Source organism: Lytechinus variegatus, chromosome 4 (genome assembly GCF_018143015.1).
Source record: "Lytechinus variegatus isolate NC3 chromosome 4, Lvar_3.0, whole genome shotgun sequence".
NCBI lineage: Eukaryota > Metazoa > Echinodermata > Echinoidea > Temnopleuroida > Toxopneustidae > Lytechinus > Lytechinus variegatus.
In genome coordinates this window covers 36,558,905-36,583,396 of record NC_054743.1, presented here as the reverse complement: position 1 = coordinate 36,583,396, position 24,492 = coordinate 36,558,905, and the positions used below count along the sequence as shown (strand labels likewise).

The 24,492-nt window shown below is 36.9% G+C and overlaps 1 pseudogene; it reads right to left on the bottom strand.

The window, feature by feature from the left end:
* Window positions 1–5,346: 5,346 nt before the first annotated feature.
* LOC121413963 lies at window positions 5,347–10,776 on the bottom strand (annotated as a pseudogene).
* Window positions 10,777–24,492: the final 13,716 nt, after the last annotated feature.

Here is a 24,492-nt window from a genome sequence, read left to right as displayed (position 1 = left end):
TGATCGGTCTGGTGTCGGGTTCATAAGTGTGAGTGAGGCTGTTGCTATCGCCAATGAAGGACAGTTTAACAATGATTGTTTGGGCGAACATTGGCGAAGGTGTGAGACGCCTGTCATTGTCGCAGTGGATTTAATCTTGAACTTTTCAATGCCATTTTCTTTTCCCATCGCGAGGAGTTTGTTTTTCCACCCCCCCCCCCGCCCAACTAGACCCGTAATTATGCTGCATTTCTGTAGAGCGCTTATAGACTTCTAATAAGTATAAAGTGTCAAGCGCTATAAACTCAAGTATATAATTTATCATATTACTTAAAACTCGCTATTATGACCAACCACTGTAAGATATTCGTGCTAGTTTTCAATGAGAATTTCTATTTTCTCCATTAACAACAAACCCTGATTTGCAGGGGTTAACCTATGGATATAGTATATATGCAGCACCCCCAGAAAAATAATGGGGGATGCTTGAGCCCCCGCTTCCCGTGGGCCATGATGTTTCTCATCATATTGATGGGCAATGTTCATAAACTTTCAAATGCAGAATGCAGTTCGCATCACTGAGCTGAACCTTAAATGATCTATAACAAATTTAAATCAAAAAGAACTATCTGTATAACCAAAATTAAAACAGAAACTGATTTAATTCACATGGGACTGAAACGAAGGCCACCAAAGATGAAAACTACTACTCTACAAGGGAGGATAATGTACTAATATAATTTCTAGTTTCTCTTTAATTTGGATAATTTTTTTTCAGCTGCATTCAAACTCGAATAATCCATTTTGGAGAATCTTCACTTCGTGAAAAAAAATTCTTGTCAACAGAAACAGTTAACCATGCAGGTAGAATGCCGGGGTCAATATCAAATTTTGTCCTCTCAATAATTTGACGCAGCAAGAGTTTTCAAACTTTTTCAAACTCAGCAAGTGTGCAAACTCTAACCTCTCTTCTCTTCGTGAATTGTATAACTTTGTATTTCCAGGTACCTAGTCTAAAAAATGGCGCCTCACCCCCGGGAAGGTGTCTATAAAAGATGGTCAAAGCCTTGAAACTACACTACCTTCAATAACGCCTGTCCATTCCTTGACATCTACTTCATTTTCCACTCTTTGTTTGATTATTGTTGTTCTTTAGTTTTGTTGTGACAGTCAGGAGCGGATCCAGCTTTCGCCAATAAGGGCGGGAGTGGAAAATATTTCTCTTACCCATAGGTAATCTTACTTATTCGCCTTTTCCTTATTTTACACCACTATTACCATCAAAATAATAATAATAATCCGCTTTTATATAGCGCTTAATACATCGGAACGACGTGTCTAAGCGCTTTACAGATATTACCCCGGTCATCGGATTCAATCAGTCATTCCCGCACACAATGTGTGCACATCCTCCACTCCCTGGGGAGTATTCCAGTCAGTCGCCTGTTAGGCGCACACAATACTGGACAAGCTACAATGACTTTCACATCCTACCGGGTACCCATTTAGCACCTGGGTCGAGAGTGGCAAGGTGTGGATTAACGCCTTGCCAAAGGACGCCAGACCGCGGTGGGGTTCGAACACACGACCCTCTGTTTACAAGGCGAGAGTCAGAACCACTACACCACGGCTCCTCCATCATAACCATAACTACCAAAATAGTGCAGGGGCTATGTCATATCCCGTCGATCTATTTTTTTTCTTGCATCCGAAAATGCATGCACCCATCCATCATATTCTCCAGCTGGTATCCCCATTACCTGATCATGAGTTCCTGACTGATATGGGTTATGCATTATGAATATCCTCATCCTGTATTAAAGACACGGACCAGAGAACAAAGAGGATGCACCAACATGACAAATATTTGGATCTGGTCAAGCCCCATGAATCGTACATAGGCAATCGCCATGATGATGACGCGGAAATAAATAGGGCCTATACATTGAACATGAAGAAAAACGTACCCATGGCAGTGGATATGTACCCCATCAAATACATATTTGGGAATTGTGTACATGGTGACATTAAACCTTATTTAGTATACAGTATAAAAAAGACAGTGAGATCCGACTTTAGCCAGATTTTCGGTCCGTCGGCATTCTTCAATTTCAATCTCACATTGTATCTGCTAGACTTGGCTATTATCGGGCTCGATAATAATTTAGGAATACTATTCGCTGCAATGGTGAGGGAAGAGAACTGGAGGGACCCCTCTAAGTGGGCACAGCCACTCCCTCTCTCGGGATCATAGCTGCCCATGATCACACGTCGTACATTACATTCTGATAAATATTACACGATTTGTATTCACACCTTGTTACCGATGATGCGCAAATCATGTCCATTTATTTGAATGCAGGATAAAAGAGCACAGGTGCCGTGGCCGGGGATCGAACCCCGGACTTTACATGTATAGCCAAGCGCCTCACACCACTCGACCACGGCACCGCCGTCACACTAATTTGTCTTCAACAGTGATAGTAATAGTATTCATAAATAATAATATTATTATTCATACAAACATTTCCATTGGTTCTGATGGTCTTATTTTGAGAGAAAAATAAAACGATCGGGGCCCCTCTACTTTCCAAAATTTTGCCTCGATTTTGCGAATTTCAAGGAGGATTGACATTCATTTTATTACCAGCATGAAAACCACATAAAAAAATTATTGATACATACAGCTTTTTATATAATTAAAAAAAGAAAATGTAATCCGGCAATTGTTATTGATAAAACGGCTAGCATTATGTTTTGTTTGTATTTTTTTTTACTCAAAGCTTATTCTGTTTATATTTTACAATACTCCCTGTAAAATATGATAAAAAGTAATTTAAATATATTTTTTTTCAATCTCCTCATCGTCTCCGAAAGCAGACCCGATTTAATTATGTATGTCGAAAGTATTTTGGAAGGCATTTGCTATACTGTGACTGATGAAACAAAATACTCAGACATGCATCCTTGGATCTTGGTATAGTACTTATCTTTGAACTTTCGTAAAAATATCTTAACATTATTACCATGGCAACTGGGTTCGGGAAACATGAGAGAACTGGTCATTCCCAAGGGTCCGGTAGCCAGACTAGATCAGGCAAAGATTATGTCCTATTGCAGTTTTCCGTTTTGAAAATGAAACACTTCCGAAAGGAGTAGAATAGATATGACCTGATATGGTCACCACTGTATAATATGGTATACATTAAACAATTTGTTTAGTACTCACTGTACGCCCAGAGCATGGAGCTATTACAGAGCTGTAACCTGTAATAGCTCCATGCCCGGAGCTACCAAAATGAGCATTCCACGTGGAAGAAAAGACAGACATATCAGATCATTAAATGAATAAGAAAATTTGATATTTTGTTAATTTGATTGATTTTTCCCCCTTGTTGAATTTCTGATTCATTTTTAATTTGAAAAAGTAATATTGCTTACATAATATATATATAGCTTTTTGTGAAGCATTGCTTTCAGCGCATATCCAATGTTTTTTTTAAGAAGTTATTTTATTAACCCAGTATTTTGTTATAAGTGATAATTAAAGAGGAATTACTAACAAATTGAAACATTTCACACTTGACAATGAGCCAATAATTTCATTTAATGTTCCCTTTTATAATTCCTAGGGATCTAAAGGAAAGTTTTTTTTCGTAAGCCTTACAGCTTATTTCTAAACGAGGATATTCCTCTGCATGCCAAAGGGTGACATGGCTGATGTTCAGGAAATAACATGTTTTCCTTTTCCTTCTTGGCAGGCTGGAAAAATAACAATCATTCGGGAAATTATTATATTGTTTTGTTCATCTATTGAAATACCTAACAAAAGAACGGAAACAGGGAGTGAGAGAAAGAAAAAAAGAAAGAAAGAGGGGGAGAGAGAGTGAGTGGTGTATATACAATGATAAATTGGGTGTAAATACATGTACTTGTTGATTGATAGATTTTCAATCCGTTACTGTGACCAACTGCCCATTAAAACAAGACAATTATGTTTTTTTAGTTTTCTAGTTTTCATTTCACATTGGACTATAATCTGTTTTTCATTTCGTTTGACTTCATATATAAATCAACGCACACCTTATAATTATGATTTCTTTGGATTAATTGATATACAATAAATGGGCAGTTACTTTTAACAGCTGTGTAAGAAATGGATCAATAAATCAAACAATCGACCAAATCGTCAATCAATCTGTCAATCAATCAATCAATCAATCAATCTGGCAATCAATCAATTCAACAATCAATCCATCCATCAATCGACTGCGTGACATCCATCCATCAATCAATCAATCAAACAGATAATCAACCAATGAGTCAATCAATCATTCATTCATCAGTAAAATGAAATGTTGCATACATCACTTTGATTTTGTCAATCGTACGTTACCGTCTCAATACACATATATCATGTATATTAGTAAATAAAATGGGATAGTTATCAACACAAAAAGTATCATCAGATGAGTCAACCCATCAAGTCAACACACAACATGACAAAGCGCGTTGTAGTCTAAAGGATATAAGTGGCATCACTGATCTGATCACGCTGAATATTACTAATTGACTTTTTTTTCTGTTCATCACAATTCAGCAATATATTCCTATAAATAAACTATTTTTAAATCTAAAATATTAAATACTTTGTAATTTATGTTAAGTTATGGGCTTGGAGCGTTCGATAATTTCATAAATAAAAAAACAGTTATTCAATTCAACCATCATGGCAGGATACGAATAGTTGAACTTTCGATTGTTGTTTTTCTTGATATCAAAGAATTGTCCCTCTGTAAGAAAGGTGATTAATGGTTGCTATGGTAACAACGGAAGGACAATCATAGTCAGTCTACTCACCCTTCCTTCATATCTCACAGAGGGTAAATTAATAAGGACTCCTCTTTGGCTAGTCTCCATTTTCTTTTTTATATACAGAGATTCTTTTCAAAACTTTATTCCTAAAAACACGAGGTATAGGGACTAATTGTTTTACAATAGGATTAGACGATATTTGATGAGAAAATATAAAATTCTTGAAGAAGTGTTGTATATTTTCGAGAAAAATATTGGTTGGTTCTCAACTTTCTTGAGGAATATACATTTAAAAAGACAGAAAACGTATCAAACATGAAATACTCACGAGTAAGGACGATTGGGTGTTTACCAAACGTGTCTATAAAGTATATGGATTCAGACACACATCTTATATTTCATTTTACTTTAAAGCATTATGAAACTGTTTTGAATATAACTCACGTGTGCAATTGTTTCAAGATCAATGTAACTATTTTGTCTACATTCAAAAAATGTCTTTAGACATGGACAGGAATATTACATAAGACACAAAAATCCCAGTTTTGGTCGTACAATATATATATTTTTTTATTCAAACGATTCAGATGAAACTGAAACTCAAGCAACGTATCATATAAATGACAAAAGTGAAACATAATAACAAACTTAACCAGATTTCTTGATATTGCGAGTATAGACTATTAAAGCCTCAAAGAATATGTACATGCTTTTCAACTCAACTGGTTAGTTCTATACATTATTGCATAATTATTTGCTTCGTTACTATACTTCGCGCGTCACTCACCCTATTTCATTATTTTCATAACTGAATAATAACTTACCAAAATGGTTACAAGTCTCCATAGACATCATTGTTTTAGTTAAGCTTTACTTAATCAACACAAAGGTAAAAACGATTTATGTGACGTTGTAACGCAAATATAGGAAACACATATTTGTTTTTTTTTTGCATATTTTCAACAACAAAAAATTATAAAGCATAATGAGCCAATTCAACATGTCAATAGTTGCATGAAATATGTTGGCGAAGTATGGTATCCCATAATACCAACACTACGTCAGAGGCCTCTTTTTAACGTGTTAAACGAGAAAAATGGTATACAGGCCTGGAGCTCGGTCTTTTCCTAAAGAAGCAATTGTACGTTTCCTTTCTTTGTCATGATTGCCAAACTTGCTAAAGGGAGGCGGAAGAAAAATTACAAAGCATTTACAAGGTTACACTTTCAACGAATTTAAATAATTGCAATAAAACTATCATATTTCGCCTGAGTATGAAATTTGAACTCAGAGCCAGAACCTTTTTGCAGATGACGCGTTTACAGATATATCTTTGGACTCCTTAAACGATCTGGAGAAGTAATTGCGGTAATGATTTAATAAGGATAACATTAATAAGGTTAATATCAACGAGATGTAATTCGATTCATACTGACAAGCACTTAATCGGAAGATACACGAAATGAAATTGGTATTTAAATACTCGAAGATACTATTGCTCTGGAAACTGCGTATTACTGACTTCTCACAAGATCTCGGGTCAAACGAATGAAGGTGATTAACATTCAGCTAAAACCCAGATGATTCATACATAGATGACCCTTTAATAAATTGATGATTGACCCAAGGCCAATATAGGGGACACATAATTAAGTCAAAGACAAGATCTTACATAGGCATAGGTTACGTGAAATGAATTTGTCCAAACGCACTGGAAATATTTCACATAACAATGAACAAGATGAAAAACGTTATTTTCTTTATAATTCCGCATCAGCTGTGCCTATCATAACAATACAGCCTAACTGATATTTGCAGGAATTATGAATTACGTATATCTTTATGGTCGATTGGCTTACACATAATAATTTGAGAATGATGTGATTTTGGTGACCTCTTTTAATCATAAAACCAATGGTATGAAGGAGATCATATTTCATTTCCTGGTATTGCTCACAAATAACAAATTAATGTGTATACAGAAATTGTGCTCAAAAGAAAGAGAACCCCACCACAAAATGCACTCTTTCATGCCGAGTGTTGAATGTAGACAATTACTACAATGTTCGGCGAGCCCATAGAAACAACCTTTATTGGATGTAATATTTTATCACCTGACCTCACAATTAAATATCTAATACATTGCAGAACTTTACACTCTGAATATGTTCATTTTTTTGTGGGGCTCACTTACTTTTGAGCACCGCTGTAGGCCTATTAGTTTCATATACACATGATACACTTCTAGTGATCAGCTTAGGATTTCAAACAGCTTCTGCGTTACAGAAGGAACCCGTTTGGGTATTCAAGCAGTAAAAATAGAAAAACGGGGGAAGAGGGCAGAATAAAGATTGATAAAGGGGAAAAAGAAGACAGGAAGGCATAAGAAGAGGACGATGAAAAACAGATGTCTGAATCGAGTTAATATACCCACGTTATTCAATTGTAGACAAAAAAATAGGACTTCAACATTATGCCATCTTGCACTTCCCCTATTGAAAAACCCCCCAAACCGCCTACGATTTTCACAAACTAACAAACCATACCACATTATACGAAGCCGAAAAAACTAAGAACATTGAATTGAGTAGTAAATACAGGTATTTTCAAAGGATTTTCGGTAAATGTACAGAAAAAAGACAAGAAAGTTTGAAAAAGCAATACAAAAAGCACCATCATTACATAGCTCGGTATACCATTCTTAGTATGGTTGATAACCATAATCAATGTTTTCTATGCTATTAGTTTTTGTTATTTCATGTGCCTGTTTGATTTGGAAAAAATACAAATAATTGTTCTTTTTGTAGTATAATGATTTCATCAAAACTTTTCCGAGAAAGAACCCACATTCAAAGTACATCAAATTGATATAATGACCCTAAATAATATAGGTAACTTCATTCAATTCTGTTAGTGATATCGTTGACGGGGACCATTACAAAATATCACTAAGAAACAAATGTAATATGCCCTTATTTTGTAAACAAGCAGTATAAAAAAGTTTATTAGTACGATTGTATTTTTAAGTGCCATATCCTGTCCAATTGTACATGTTGTAAGAACTTCTGACATTGCATGATTTTTATTACCATCAGATATGAAAACATTACGAATTAATTTAATTATTGCTTATGATGTTAATCCATTTTAATTGCATGAAAGCTTGTCGCCGGTAATCGCCTTATTCCAATTTGGCTCTAGAAATTTTGAAGACGTACAGTGTTTCAACGATCGATCACTCACGCGTTCCATCAGTCCATTACCAAATGTTACACTTCACAAAAGCGCAAATTGTTTATTTATTGCATTCATAGAAAAAAAACATCTAATGTCTCTGAGATCTTGGTTTAACTGGATTCCCCACTTTTATATGAGCATATTGAGTCTTTTCTCCTTCAATAAACACTGTCGACCTCTTTTCGGCATCTGGTCCCAAGTCCAACTGAGCATACACAAGTCCTTCGACATTCTTACTCTTTTTCTCTTCGATAGAGTCTTCTGTGTTTCCCCCAGATTCACACGACCTCGCGACAAGTTCTGCCGCGATTTCGCCTTCGAGATCTAAATCGTCGTCGAAGTCGGACGAGAATAACGAATCGTCGTCATCGTCGTCGAGTTCATGGTCGTCCTGGACAGCATGTGTTTGTGTCTTTGAGAGATCTGGGGTGATATTTGCATAAACTGGTCCATCTAGCATATGGGATTCTCTAGGAGTTACAGCGTAAGTTCCAACCTGACCGCTATTACTTTCAACATCCTTCAGACGGAACTGCCACTCTGGAGGAGGGGGATTCACAACTACTTCGATCTGTTTCATCCGCATGGGTGCATTTCCTTTGGAAGACTTCTCCGATCCTCCACCCTGACCAGCATCAGAGCTGGACTTCTTGACCATGTCTATGGGCCTCTTGAGAGCGGCTACCACGTGAGGAGGAATCCACGTTGGGACACTCTTAGGGTATCGCTTGGTTTTGATCAGGAATATGATAAGGACGATCAGTGCGATTATGAGCAGTGAGCCCATGACTGCACCAACAATGCCCGAACTGCTACTTCCTTGATCGGGTCGTTCTTTGTTGGAAACCTGATGAGTATTACCACCGTCTATTACTCTGTATCCTCCACCTGTTTGGATCTTGGGCGCCCCTGCACGGTTCTGATTAACGTTTGCATCCGTCGCTAAGACACCTGGATCAATATCAGTATTAGCTCCTATCTGTACAACATCCCGTCTTGTTGACGTTTCTGCTGGCTTCGACGTTACCTTCGTCGTCACCTCCGCCTTTGTAGGGGTAGTTTGAACATTGCTAACTGATTTTCCGTCAGAAAAGTCCGGTTGTGACCCTAATCCGGTGTTAGCTTTATTGCTTGTACCCTGACCTATGCTAGGATCATTTACTGTAGGTGCATCACGGTGTCCTGTGGGTCCATTTGATGTCATTCTGGTGGGTCGGGTGGAAGGCCGTTCGGTCGTAGTTGCCTGGGTGGTTATAATAGGTGGTGGAGGGGGTAACCTAGAATTACCGGCCGATGGTTGAGTGTCAGATGGTAACACTTTCAAGGTAGATTCAGCTACGAGTTTTTCCCCTGAAGGCAGTAGCACAATACATCTAACTGCTGTATGATTGTCATTAGAGCTCGTTCGAATGACGGTGAATTCCGAACGGTCTGCAGAGACAAGAAACCTGCCCCTGGACTGGCGTACTTTTGATGCCTTGCTTCCATAGCCAAATACCCATCTCGACACAGGTGCAGCTCTTGATTGGCAACCGAATGTTGCACTGCTACCTTCGGCAACATACTTGACAGTAGGATTAATCACAACAGTCTCTAAAGGATTAGCTATGGTCGATACCTCCGCTGCTGGAAGAGGAACGACTGTGCAGTTCCGTTCGCCTTCGACGAAGACCTGAGACTGGCTGCAGACAAACTGCTGACCTTGGTCGCTGTCGGAGAGCAACCTAGTGAAAAATATGGACCCATCTGAGTATCTTCCTTGTTGCTGAATTCTACTCCTTGAAGTCTCGTTCCACCAGTTAAGCACTTCATAGTCCACACTCGGATGCATCTGCTGCCTGCAAATGAATGTCACCCTCTGGCCAACACGTGGACTAGACGGGGTCATCGAGCATGTAGGGATTGGGATGGGGACTCGAACCGTCAACCTCCCCATAACGGACGTGATGACCGTCCCACCCGGCCCAGAGACTTGGCAGTAGTATAAACCAGCGTCCTCGTACTGGACATCTTGAATCATCAGGTCGTGCTCACCCCCGGGTCGTGTCCCCTGCGATGCTGAATCGCCCGATAAACGAATGCACGAAATGTCCTCGGATACTGATGTAAGTCGTGGGGTTTTTATTATCAGATTTAATCCAAGTCACATGCACGCTCGAACCAGCTACCTCTCCCAAATTCAAATCACATCGCATGTATATCGTATCTCCTGCATATGCTGTCACCGTGTCTGGTTGGTTCCTGAAAGACAAACCAAGAGCTGCAGAAAACATTAGTGTGAACAGTAAAATAGTCCGCTCCATTTTAAGAAGGATAAATCCGATAGATCCGGTAAAAATCCAAGAAAATCTTGTTCAGCTCTATGTCTGAGTCACCGAGTTCACGTTTAAAATAAATGACAAACGTTATAGGTACTTCGTAGTACAGTCCATAAACCACGAGACAGTTATACGCTGATTTATAATCATCATAGCACCAATATTTGACAATAACTTCTCAACGTCCATGGACTCTATCCATTTTAGAGTTACTCTTCCAAGTGTTTGACCGATAATGAGACGATTCGTGGGCAACGAGCTGCTGTCACCCGATGGTTATATCTATTCTGATCACAGCGCACGCCAATGACTCGATCTGTGTGCTCGATGCGAGCTCTGCGCGACGCCGAACCGAGATCTGTTTGGCAGAACGATCCAAAATGAACAGAGCCCTCTTTCGATCACATGCTTTACATTTTCGATAACCGTTTGACTTCCCTTCCTCCATGTCCTCGCTGATTTTTAAGTTGCTTTGAATATTAAGAGAGATAAAAAAAATGATTGAAGCATAACGATTAAATTTCATCAAAATTGGATTTAATTAAGAACGATGTGAAATCTTCGACTCAAGAGACCTCATTCTTCTAATCTTCATTCTGATGTAAAACAACATCCCATGTTGTGTTTGATATCAGTCATTTTCCTACTTGTGGTATTATCTATGATGTCTTCCCCTATCTATTCTCCCCCCCCCACCCAAAAATGAAGAGTCAGAACATGGCGGACGGGGGAAATTATACATTGTCGCGAGGGGTGAGGCGAGCGAGCAAAAAATAATCTTATCAAATTTGAAAATATAATTTTGCGACAGCTTTTAACATACTCTCCAGAATATAATCAAGGATTTTCCCAGTTTCCCTTTCATTTCATTTCTTCTTGTCTATATTTACTTGGTCGTTAACTTTGAGTGTATGTGTGTGCGTGTGTTTGTATGGGTGTGTATGTGGAAGGGGGATGCTAAAAGACCCCGTATCCCAACTCTACGACAGTGGTATCTGTGTCGTTTCCTTATTTCAAGTATACCCCCCCCCCTTCTCCTCTTCTTGTTCATATCTCTTCCTCTTTCATATTGATTGATCTCTTCATCATTTCTATTTCTTTTAATCAATTATTATTATTTTTTTTTTTGCTTCCGAAGAAGATTCTGCTAGGATCGAAGGCTTAGGCCCCTTTTGACTCTCTTAATCAAAATTTTATTATCATCATTTTGGTATGACATTAATGTGGAGCAGTGGTTTCTTCTGGGGATAAACAAATTTAGAGAAACAAAAATCCCAAAGACATGGCAGGTCTGGGAGTAAGTCTCACTGGTTAAATGTTACCCAAGATGGCGCTATACCACATAAACCTACCAACGAGCTCGTGGTTGACAAGTTTTTTCCATTTCGTCATTATTATGTTCTGAAAGTACTCCACCTTCAATCCAAGTTTTCCAACTTTCTGAATCGCGAACTTTTCTTCCATGCTCGCCTTTGGCCTACTTTCTTTGTACTTATTCATTCAACAACCCACGTAGGTAATTCAATTCAAAATATTTGAAATTCCGTTAATTCGCAATTATGAGGCAGCTAGAAAGATTTTGGTTTAGAAGATATCTTTTATTCGATTCATTAATACCTTAAATTTCAATTACAGATTCATTACACATTATGATATAATCCCGACATAGCTTTGTATAGAAAACGTGTTCAATGAATAGAGAGGAAGTACAACCACAAACACCATGACGTTACATCATTTGAAATAGCGGGCATCAGACATGAAAAGAATTAGGACGTATATCTCCGGATTGTTAAACTTCCTCCCATTCAACCCCCCCCCTTCTCCACCTCATCTCATCTTTCTCCCTCTCTGCTATACTTCGCTCATATAGCGCGGACCAACATATCACCCAACTTCAAATTTTTATATTCTAATTATCAGTATTACACACCTCTGAAATATGTGCGCAAACTACATGCACTATGTTTGCAAACCATTAAATTCACGATGCTACAGAAGATATCACCTAAACTAAACTAGAATTTAATAACACGCCACAATGAATTGAATCATGGACCTACCACAAGTTCATAATAGTTCGTGTCAGTGGCGTACCTATGATTTTCCACAGGGGGGGGGGGCAAAACCGTCCGCCAAAAAATCTGACAAGCAAAAAAAAAATCTTCAAGGGCGTCAGGGGGCAATAGAGGTCTTCAAACTCGTCAGGGGGGGGGGGTAAAGGTCTTTTAAGTTCGTCAGGGGGGCAGGGATACGTCTTTTGCATGGATTGTGGCTCCCCTCCCCCCCCCCCCCCGTAGGTACGCTAGTGGTTCGTGTGAAATCAAACAAGGTTTACTGTGTTTCAAACATCACTCCCCGCCAGTACTTGCTTAGCATGCTTAGTACTCATACAGAAAGACTAATTTACATTATCCTGTTAAATTAGATGCTCAGACACAAATACGACATAAACCTTTTATTAGATAATTCACAGGACTGAACTGTTCAAGTTAGGTGACCTGCCGGAGCCCGTTGCAATCAATCGCAACTCTAAAAATCATGCGTAACTTAAAAAAAGTTATTACATGTAGAGAGGACTTGGACATGATATGAACTCTTTGTCATGCATTACATTCCCCAATGTATATTTGTTTCGGAGGAACATTAATTGCTATTTTTATAACACATTTGCATTTTTTTGGGTATTTTTTTTCACTGTTCATGAAACTGTACACTGTAAAAACTGTGGTGTTAAAACTGACACCAATTGGTGTTAATAGAGGACCACACCCTGAGGTGTTAAAATAACACCCTCGAGATTGAACATAACACCGAAGAGTGTAAATGTAACAACCATAGGTGTTGTAATAAGTATACTTTTAGTTTGTCTAAAACATTTTCTTTTTTTATCATCCAGTAGTATAATAAACAGACAAATTCTAGTGGGCCAGACATTATGGAGCAAAATTTGTAAAAAGCTGAGAGCGAGCGAGCAAACATTTTGACCATTTTAATATGAAAATCTATTTTTTTTTCGATTTTACACACTATGTAATATGACTATTCAGAAAATGATATCCTCTTTTATCATTTTCCATTTTTTTTTTTCTTTTCTCCTGTTTTTTTTAATGGTAGTAGAACTTTCAGAGCCATGGCTTCCCAAAAGAATCTATCTGTACATCAGTATTCAAAATATCAAGAAAGAATGTGTTATATCATGGACCCACTACTATGACAAGTCCATGGTTATACAAATGACAGCATAATGGGAATCTTGTTATAATGTAACTATTTTGTATATAAAAGTTGACCACAATCATGACAGCTACGCGGCGATTTCTTAAAGAAAAGAAGAAATTTCTTGCCCGGGTGGGGAGGGGTAGGTGTACGGTGCGCTCTCATATACAGGGTCTGATACAAATATGAAATTCGAGGGGAGCTCGCCCCCCCCCCCCCCCGATCGCCCTAATAATGACAACATTATAGAGCTGAAAAGAACATGAGCACTTGTCAGGGTATATTACAAAGACCATGAGCATGATGAGGCGTCAAATCATGAGTACATATAGGGCATTATATACAGTTTATTGTATTTTGAGAAATATTGAGTGACATCACGGAAATACGTGTTCTCTTGCCTTAATAACTTGTGCAAATACCAGAGGCAATTGGCTACAACAACCATCGAGGCATATCATGTTACCTGTCTCAGAAGTGACAAAAAGCGAGCTTCTCCATTCGGTTTCCTAGTAACGGAAGGCATCATTCATAGGTGATTAGGGGGAGGTCAAACTGATATGTTTCAAATGTTCGTCAGATAATGGATTCGCTCTTTTTTTGTTTTAAAAAGTACGTGGTAGGTGAGGGACGGATTCATTTATTTCAGGTTATGATAAGGAATAGAGGAGGAAAGAAGGGGAGAAGGAGGTGGTGAAGGAGGAAGAAGAAGAAGAATTTCCCTAATTGATACCACCAAACTTAATATTCCGTGAACAAACCTCTCCAGAGCAGAAAAACGTTTTAGTATAGCTGGATCTAGACTTTGGAATACGCTCCCCTCTGCCATCCGAACAACACCGACCACATCATCTTTCCAACGACAATTCAAGTCATATCTTTTTCCAAATATCTAATTTTCTATTTTCATTAATTAAATATGTATTTGTTTTCATGATTTTTGCTATCACTGTTTGGTTTGACTTGGCTAACCCATCTGGGGCCTGGTGGCCCCAAGTGCTATATACTATACTAGAGCTTCTATACTATAGAGCTTCTGTGAGTGATGTGCTGACCGGGCTTGTCCCTTAAATTGTTGGTGAACGAAGCAGCAAGCAAGAGGCCACCAGGCCTCATCTGGCGCAGTTGAGAACACCAACAGTTGATACAATTTAACCCTATATTGCACGGGCTATTTTGAAATTACATAGCCCGGGGGGGGCCTATTAGCCCCCCCCCACTCAGATCTCGGCCGTTTATCGACCGATTGCGACCAAATTTTGTGTGTGGGTGTCTCATTATGTATTTTACAAGAATGCGTTGTCAAATTTGTGATATTTATTATCATTTTTTATTTATCTAATTAATTATGCAAATATTCAAAATTTTTCAAGGAATTTTCATTTGTTGTAGTGTTCCCCCCATTTTTTGAGAAAATGCAATGGAATCAAGCATGTTAGTAGCCAGTCATGTAATCTAAAAGACAGCTCACTCAACTGTATTGAAATTGTATAATTATTAGATTATGATAGTAATCAATTATGCGCATATGCTAATTTTTCTCGAAATTCCGAATTTCACATAGGCCTATTGATTACCACGTCTGGGCATAATTTTTTTTTCTAGTTGTGTACTGAAGAAAGGTGATATTTACTTTATATTTTGACATTATATCATCAAAAAGTGAAAATACTTATGCAAATTAGAGATAAATGAATATTCATTAGCAGCCAGAAAGTTGAATGTTTCAAAGTAATTTATTAGATGTTGGATAATATTCTTGTTTCCTTCCGTGTTTCCAAATTCTTATGTATTTCTTTGTTTTTAATTTATCATGTATTTCTTTGTTTTGAAATCTCTATTTTTTATTTTTTTTTTTAATCTAGAATAGTTGGTGATAGCCCAAAAGAAAGTTATGAGAGGAAAAACAGAAAAAAAACATCCATCTGACAACACTTCCTGTAAAACCCATACATTGTACACACAAAAGTCGATGGAAATTGCCATTTTCGGTGACATTGGTCACGAATATGTGCTATATCTCCGCTAGTGTAACCCCGATTTTCGCAAACAGGGTCTCAAAATGTGCGGGAGATGTGAAAGAAAAAAGTCATGAAATTTCAGCGTATTATTTTTTTGCATTTAGAAATTATCGCGAAAAATGTCGAGGGGGGCCTTTTAGGCCCCCGGCTATATAGGGTTAATGAATATAATTATATTCTTTTTTTTTGTTACTTAAGATTTATATTTGTTTTCATTGCTGACAATTGTAAGCGCTGTGATACTTTTGTGTATAGCGCAGATAAATAACCATTATTATTATTAAAAAAAAGAAGAAAAAAGAAGAAGAAGATAATATAATAATAATAATGTAGGTATATTTACCCAGGGTATCCTCTTCAGTTCCCGAAATTCTTCTCCCAGCGGGCCCTGCTATTATGATGATGAAGAAGAAGAAAAAGAAAGCAGAGGAGGAGGATAAAGAGGAAGAGGAGATACTAAGGATGAAGAAGAATCAGGGAGAAGACCATTCGGAAGGAGAAAGAGAAGTAGAAGGAGGAGATATGAAAAGAGAAGGACACAAGAGAAGGAGAGGGGTTAGAATGATCAAGAGAGTGACCTTTTGACTCTTTTAGAATAAATCTTGTTCAGTGGCGTATATGATGTCCCACATCTTTCGTAAAATGCATGCCATTTTCTGTAGAAAGTCGATAATACAGTATATGTGAATGCGTCCCTCCATTGCAGTGACAGTAAAACCTTTTTAAGAGTTTCAAAGTCAGCTCCTATCTGCGAGAGTGGCATTAACTTTATTATTAAACATGTATAGACGGGTCGGTGTGGTGTACGTAATAAATAACCCATGTATACCAGCAAAAGAAAAATCTTTTTATTTTCTATAAGTCAGGGAATATTTGATGTTTTTTAATTTTCATTCTTCAGTTCAGTTCAATTTTACATTACATTACTACATATGCCAATCTATCCATTTGTACTTTTTTTTGCTATCTCTCTCTCTCTCCACAGCTGAAGTGAAGATTTTGCTTCTACGCATACGCAGCAGTAAAAAGAACGACAGGTAAGATTTATCTTGAATGATAAGAAATATGATTCATGTATCATTTAAACATAATTCTTTTTAAGGACAGAAATGTTATTGAATGTGTAGATAGAGTTCGTAAGCTACCATGATTGCGTAACACGAGGCGCATGCGCATTAACCTAATGTATATGGTAACAATGTTTATCACGGATCATTAAATTAAAATGTATTGACTATAGAAACTAAGGTAATATATACGTTTCCTAGCTCAACAAAGCATCGACTGTGTAACCAGATACGCATGCGCAGAGACCAAAACTAATGCCAAGTATAGAATGTTTAATTAAGGTCACAAAACGGCAGCTCGTTTGGGATTTGGGATGGTTTTATTACGACGATAACACACTAGCGATAGCATAAGCGCAAGATGTGAGGGGCGAAGTGGATGCTAAAGTTTGTTCCTTACGCACTCTATTGAGAATTGATTCCGCGGGCGGCAACCATGATGTTGCAGATTCCAAGAGCGAAATTCATCTTTTATCAGCTAACTTCAGTTGAATCGGTGAGATATTACATTATTTTGTGGTATGAGTTATTGTTATCTGTTTTTCTTATATCTAAGAATAGCAGCACTACTGTCGCAGGAGCAAATGTCGCGACTTGTCACTGTTTTTGTTCAATCGACCCGAATCGTGTTAATGTATTTTACTGACTATTTTGCTAGTGAATTGTAGGTGTATGGTTTTGACATAAAATCTTAAAAGGACGGTTAATGGTCTCCATTCAGTTAACTGATAACTGGTAACTCACAATAATTTGTTGTTGTTCTCGTTGATGATAGTTTTTTTTTCGTTTGGTTTATTTTTTTTGCTCGATTTTAACTCTCGGTCAATCGCATTATATTTTATTTTCATAAGTCATGATGTAGTGGCAGATACACTCTTAAAAAGGATTGGTCAAAATGACCAATCTGTTGGTTAATATGTGTCCGACCGATAAAATTGGTCAATATCAACCAAAATTTTGGTCGATTTGAACCAATAATTTGGTTGCTTTTGACCAATTTTATCGGTCGGACACATATTTACCAACAGATTGGGTTTTTTTAAGAGCGTATGGTTCCACTGGCGGAAACAGTATCCGCCGGCCGATATCGTCCTTTACTCGGAACCATATATCCGCGGGGTTGACGCGGTTTGATTTTCTGATTATTCATTTTCTTTATAAGATAGGTAAATAAAAATGGTAGGTCCTATACATAATTTTGAAGGAAATTGGGTACCGTGTGCATGCAGATCGAGAAACAAAACCAAGAACGATATCTGCCGAAGAAAATTTGGTTCTGAATCCGTATTTGCCTAGTACCGGACCCGCCGCTACACCGGACGCTATGTCTATGTCCTTATCATAATCTTGAATGATTGTACATGATTGTATATACTTCTAACATTTCTAATGAAAGAGGTTTTCCAAGGCAATACTGGGACCCCTCTCCCCTGTGATTTGAAAAAAGGGGGAGGTAAAATATCAAAAGGGAAGAAAATAGAAGAGTATCGAAAAGAGAGGCATTAACCGAATTAGTCTTTAATATCATCCCTGTTATTCAATGGAGAAACGAAAATAATGGCATCTTCTTTATGTTGTCTTGCCTCTTATCAAAATACTATGACGTTCTCCCCTGAACAGAGAAGCGAGTCAAGAGGTGCTTTCATAATGAAATGCCAATGTAGATGGGGAAGTTGATCAGGGCCCTATCTTACAAAGAGTTACGATTGATCCAATCACTCTCAACTCTATGGAAATCCATCCATACCATAATTTTTTCTACTAAAAGGAAATTTGCAATCTCCTTAGTAAACAAAAAGAATCACGACACTGAATTTTTAAGAGAATGATGAATTTATGCAATATCTGGAAAATATTGTGAACAAACATACATTTTAAATGTTGATGTTGCTGGCCGTCCATAGTTGTGATCGATCGGATCAATCGCAACTCTTAATTTTGTAAGACGGGGCCCAAAAGTACGACAGGACGGAACATAAGCAAATTACGTCCAATAAGGTTGTTGGGATTGCCTTTTAAAGCTTAACGAACACCCGACTGCCTACAACAGTAAATATTGACTTTGGACACCTTGCGACATCGGGAAACGCATCACCATTGTTGCTAATTAACTGCTGAGCAACCGTTAAAATGGGATGTTTGGTAGGAAGATTGTTAGGAAAACATCAGCGAGAAATACATAAAACAGGGGAATGGAATTTGTTCCCAATTCACACACTCGAGTTTTGTTTATCTGTTTAGGCCTATATACCCTATAGCATTCAAAGAGCTCCGGGATCCCTTCCCATCACCATGTCTTTTTTTATTGTTATACCTACGGAAAAAGATGCAGGCGATACGTATACTATATAGATACGTCTGGGTGCGGATTCTTGCGTCCACTTGCGGACAATCTTACGAACTGATGCGTTATTTGTGCTTTCGATATGCGTATTCTCCCGGATACTTTTGAAAACTTGAGGATATTTACGGACAGGTGCGGAAGGTTACGGATAGTTATACATTACAAATAATTATGAACAAGGCTCGGAACATCCCCTGCCCAAACAGTATATATGAGAAAACAACTTTATACCTCCGAAGTCATGATCCTTCAAACGTAAAAAAAAAACACAAAAAACATGCATTTACAGAAAAGAAAGGAAGTGATAAGACAATTTTACCTAAAATATATGCAGATTTTTTTTTATCGGAAAATGGTGTATAGATGGGAAAGGTCAATCCATGGCTTGTCAAAAAAGAGCATTTTTAATGCCAAAACGTGTGTAAGAATAATCACTTAAAGGTCAAGTCCACCTCAGTAAAATGTTGATTTGAATCAATCAATAGAGAAAAATCAGACGAGCACAATGCTGAAAATGTCATCAAAATCGGATGTAAAATAAGAAAGTTATGACATTTCAAAGTTTCGCTTATTTTCAACAAAATAGTTATATGAACGAGCCAGTTACATCCAAATGAGAGAGTCGATGATGTCACTCACTCACTATTTCTTTTTTTTTTCTTTGTTTGAATTATACAACATTTGAATTTTTATGAATTTGACGATTAGGACCTCCTTGCCTGAAGCACAAAATGTTAAAATAATGGAATTCCACGTGTTCAGGGAGGAATGAAACTTCATTTCACATGACAATGACGAGAAAATAAAACTATTTCATATTTCATATAATAAAATACAAAAGAAATAGTGAGTTAGTGATGTCATCAACTCTCTCATTTGGATGTAACTGGCTCGTTCATATAACTATTTTGTTGAAAATAAGCGAAACTTTAAAATGCCATAACTTTCTTATTTTACATCCGATTTTGATGAAATTTTCAGTGTTATGCTTGTTGAATTTTTCTCTTTTTATTCAAATCAAGTTTTTGTTGGGGTGGACTTGTCCTTTAAGTAGATTTCTTATTTCTTGACAATGAATTATTGATAAATCTTGAAAAAGAGTAATTACATCATTTAAGAAAATAATATTGTTAATAAAGGTTTCCTGTCAATAAAAAAATAATAAACAACGAAACTTCTTTAAAATTCCTTGGTGTTAAGATTTACAATACGTGGAAAGACCATATAAATATATAAAATATAATGTACTGTAGGTTTTGCGAGTATGAGTAGGCTTGAAAGCCATCTCGTCATCATGTATTCGCACTAATTAACATATACATAAGACAATGATCTTTCCTTGTCTAACATATTGTAATATAATACGGGAAAGCACATCGTCTTATTTACAACAAAAATGATGTTTTACACCAAAACGTACAGAAGGAATAATCACTAATTCAAGATATATTTCCCTTACAGACCCATTGTTTCGGAAGCTTACAATTCTAAAATATTTATGATTTAAATGGCTATTTTCTTACTTGTTTCTTGAGTTCTTAATCCAAAGGAACCCTACTATATGGATATTTTCAACATTTATTTAATTTTGTTTTTTTTTGTATTGATTGTTTTCCTTTTATTGTGTATATATTGCATGAATGTGAATAAAATGAAATTGATCTTGAATGTGAAAATCTTCCAAAGAAGCAAGGTGGTAGGGCTAGAGGAAGGAAGAACGGGTGGTTTGGGGCTCCCTTCCGTAAACGGACGCGATTGTCGCAGCATCCGTACTTGTTCGTAAACAATTCAATTCAATTTCAATTCGATTTTGAACAGACCTAAGTGTTTGGATACGACTACTTGCGGGTAATTGCGAATACTTACGGTTGACGCAAATGAACTCAAATGGATGCGATGTAAAAATTTTCACGGATGATCTGCGTCCAAGCTACGGATTGTTACGTACATTTACTAATAGTTGCGTTTATTCAAGGTTACTTGCCTTAGTAAGCATCCGCAGCGACTCGCTGCGAAATTTTGAACATTTCAAAATTTCGCAGGCTTGGCGCCGTACGTCTGCGTCCGATTATACAAAACAGTTACGAAGACTTGCGTCTACTTACGACCAAACGGATGGCTGCAGATGGCTGCGTCCATGTCGCGTCCACTAATTCGTATCTATCCGCGGCGGACGTAACTCAGCGTAAGTGACTGTGTGGCTGTGGCTTTGTGAATGCGTTTTTTGTCCGTCCGCCAGTGGGACCAGGCCTTAATATACAAAAAAAAAAATTCAAGCATGGAATGGGGAAAATCATTACAAAGAAATGGCGCGAGATTAAAAAAAATCAGAATCCAAATTTTCACCAAGAATCAACGGACAATACATTTTTGGGAAATCAGAATGCACTGGCGGATCCAGGGGGGGGCCTGAAATTACCTTAAATTTTGGGTGAAAACCCCCTCTTGGGGGGGGGAGCTTGTCAAATTTTCCGTGGGCGAAATGACCTAAAATTTTGGATGACAACCTTTTTTTTCGTCGGGAAATGTGCCTACCCCGCCGCCCCTGCGAAAATCATGGATCCGCCCCTGTCAGAATGTTTTATGCTAGCCTACACTCCATTATAATTCACACTATTGACCATTGGCTGAAATTTTAACAACGAAAAAATATATTTTATTAAAATGAAGCATACCCCATCTTAATAAATAATTGGCGGTTCGACAATCTAGGGACTTGAAGGAACCCGTTAAAAAAATAATTGGTCTAAATAGAAAATGTGTCGATGGTGGATATTATCGACGCGTCTGTCCAAAACGATGTTAAGGGACAAATCCACCCCAACAAAAAATTGATTTGAATAAAATGAGAAAATTTCAACAAGCATAAAACTGAAAATTTCATCAAAATCGGATGTAAAATAAGAAAGTTATGACATTTTAAAGTTTCGCTTCATTTCACAAAACAGTTATATGCACATCTCGGTCGGTATGCAAATGAGGGAACTGATGACATCACTCACTCACTATTTCTTTTGTATTTTATTATATGAAATAATTAAAAATTTTGTATTTTCTCGTCATTGTCATGTAAAATGAAGTTTCATTCCTCCCTGAACACATGGAATTCCATTATTTTAACATTTTGTGCTTCAGGCAAGGAGGTCCTAATCATCAAATTCGTAAAAATTGATATATTGTATAATTCAAACAATAAAAAAACAAAAGAAATAGTGAGTGACATCATCAACTCTCTCATTTGGATGTAACTGGCTCGTTCATATAACTATTTTGTTAAAAATAAGCGAAACTTTGAAATGTCATAACTTTTTTATTTTACATCCGATTTTGATGAAATTTTCAGTATTGTGCTTGTCTGATTTTTCTCTATTGATTAAAATCAACATTTTACTGCATGAGGTGGACTTGACCTTTAAAAATCAACTGTACCATGTAGATCGTAACAAATATTTTGGTTCATTTTTATTTTTGTTTATATCGTACATTCACAGTTCTCTTACACAGTATTTAACTCAACCAACCGCTTTTTAGAGCAAAGGGTACCTTAAAAACAGTTTGATGAATTCAGAAACATTATGATCTATTTCTGAATTGGTCGTTTTTAACACCTGAAATGGGACATGCGCTTACACTCTAAACACACTGAGTAAAATTTTACCCAATATTGGGTAGAAAGGGAACATGCGTGTTTGCTGTGTATTTCTTTTACCAGACATTGGGCTAAATGCATGTTTTAAGGGATAATTTCAACGCAACATTGTGTAAAAATATATATATCTATATATTTGGCATGTTTTTACCCAACCACCATGCATATTCCCATTTTACTTCCATCCCCCCCCCCGAAAAAACCCACGAAATTATCAAAGAAAAAAATGCCTTTGAAATATTTTGTATCACATATAGGAATATAATGGAAGCATACCATTTTATTTCAAAATTAAATCTATATTCTTCTTTGAAGACGAATGTATTTTTCTATTTTTAACCATTATTACATTACTTCGTTTACAAATTCATTATCAAACAGTATAATATAAGGAGGATTATCTAAATGCTATCTCGGGTTGCAGATACAAATTTTAAAAACAAAACGAACCTTAGCCACTGGAAAGCCTGAAAGCCATGTCGTGATTTGGGGGTTTCCCTTGAGAAATGAAACGAATATCAAACCCTCCATTCTCCTCAATTTCCCTTCGAGCGACATGAGCACTAAGTCGTTATACACGCTACAAGCATGATTATGTATCCATAAGTACCCTGGTTAAAGGGATGGTCCAGGCTGGAGATATTCATATCTCGATAAATAAGGGAAAAATTCACAGAGCAAAATGCTGAAAATTTGATCAAAATAGGATAACAAATAGCAAAGTTATTGAAATTCAAAGATCTGCATTATTCTGGTGAAACAGTTCTAGGCATGTCTTCGTGAATATTCATTAGGTGGACTGATGATGTCATATCCCCACTTATTCTTTTGTATTTTATTATATGAAATTAAGTTTATTCAAACATTTTCTACCAAGAACTTAAACAATAGGATTGACAACTGATTAATTGCGTGTTTTATTTAATGCTGCAACTTATTTCATCATAATGGAGACACATCCTTTACAGATGTATGAACAATTTTTTTTAATGATTTCTTGTAATAACATAAGAAAAGGGAAAGTGGGGGTGTGACATCATCAGCCCACCTAATGAATATTCATGACGATGTGCATATAACTGTTTTAAAAAAATATTGATATACTTTAAAATTCAATATCTTCGTTATTTGTTGTTTGATTTTGATGAAATTTTCAGCATTTTGCTCTGTGAATTTTACTCTATTTACTTAGATATAAATACTTTCATCCCGGACCTTCCCTTTAAATATTATCACATTCCCCTTGCAATGCACATTCATTCATAGGGAATCTTAGTTTAATAAACGAGGGACAAGCGTGTCATTGCAAAACCACTTTGCATCTAAACAAGTTCTAGACTGTTTGATCGTACACAAGTCATGATGGTATAAAGTCTACATGCTTTGGTAATGAATAAATCAACTATCTTTTTCCAAAGCGAGGGTTTCGGAGTAATCTTAGGCATGAGATGGTGTGCTGCGGTGAATGCTTCTTCGGATTTGTTCTGAAAATAGTAAATAAAGAAAAACGCCACATACATGACAGAGGGTTTGATTTAGATTTACCGTCTCTCTTCAGATTTGATACTCGCTTCAATATTGATCTGGTGGGTGTTTCATAAAGTTGTTCGTCAAATTAAGAGCGACTTAAGAACGACTGGTGATCCTTTCTTGTGGTAAATGGTATTTGACGATGGTTTAGCGCTTAAAGGTATTGTTTAACTTTGTGAGCAGCGGATTTAAAAAATTCTCAAACCAAGCTGAAACATGTGTACAAGTGCATGTATTAGAACTAATAAACCCTGAAAACGACTATTATTGAGAATGAAAAGCTAAAAGAAGGCAAACCCCGATTTTGTAAATA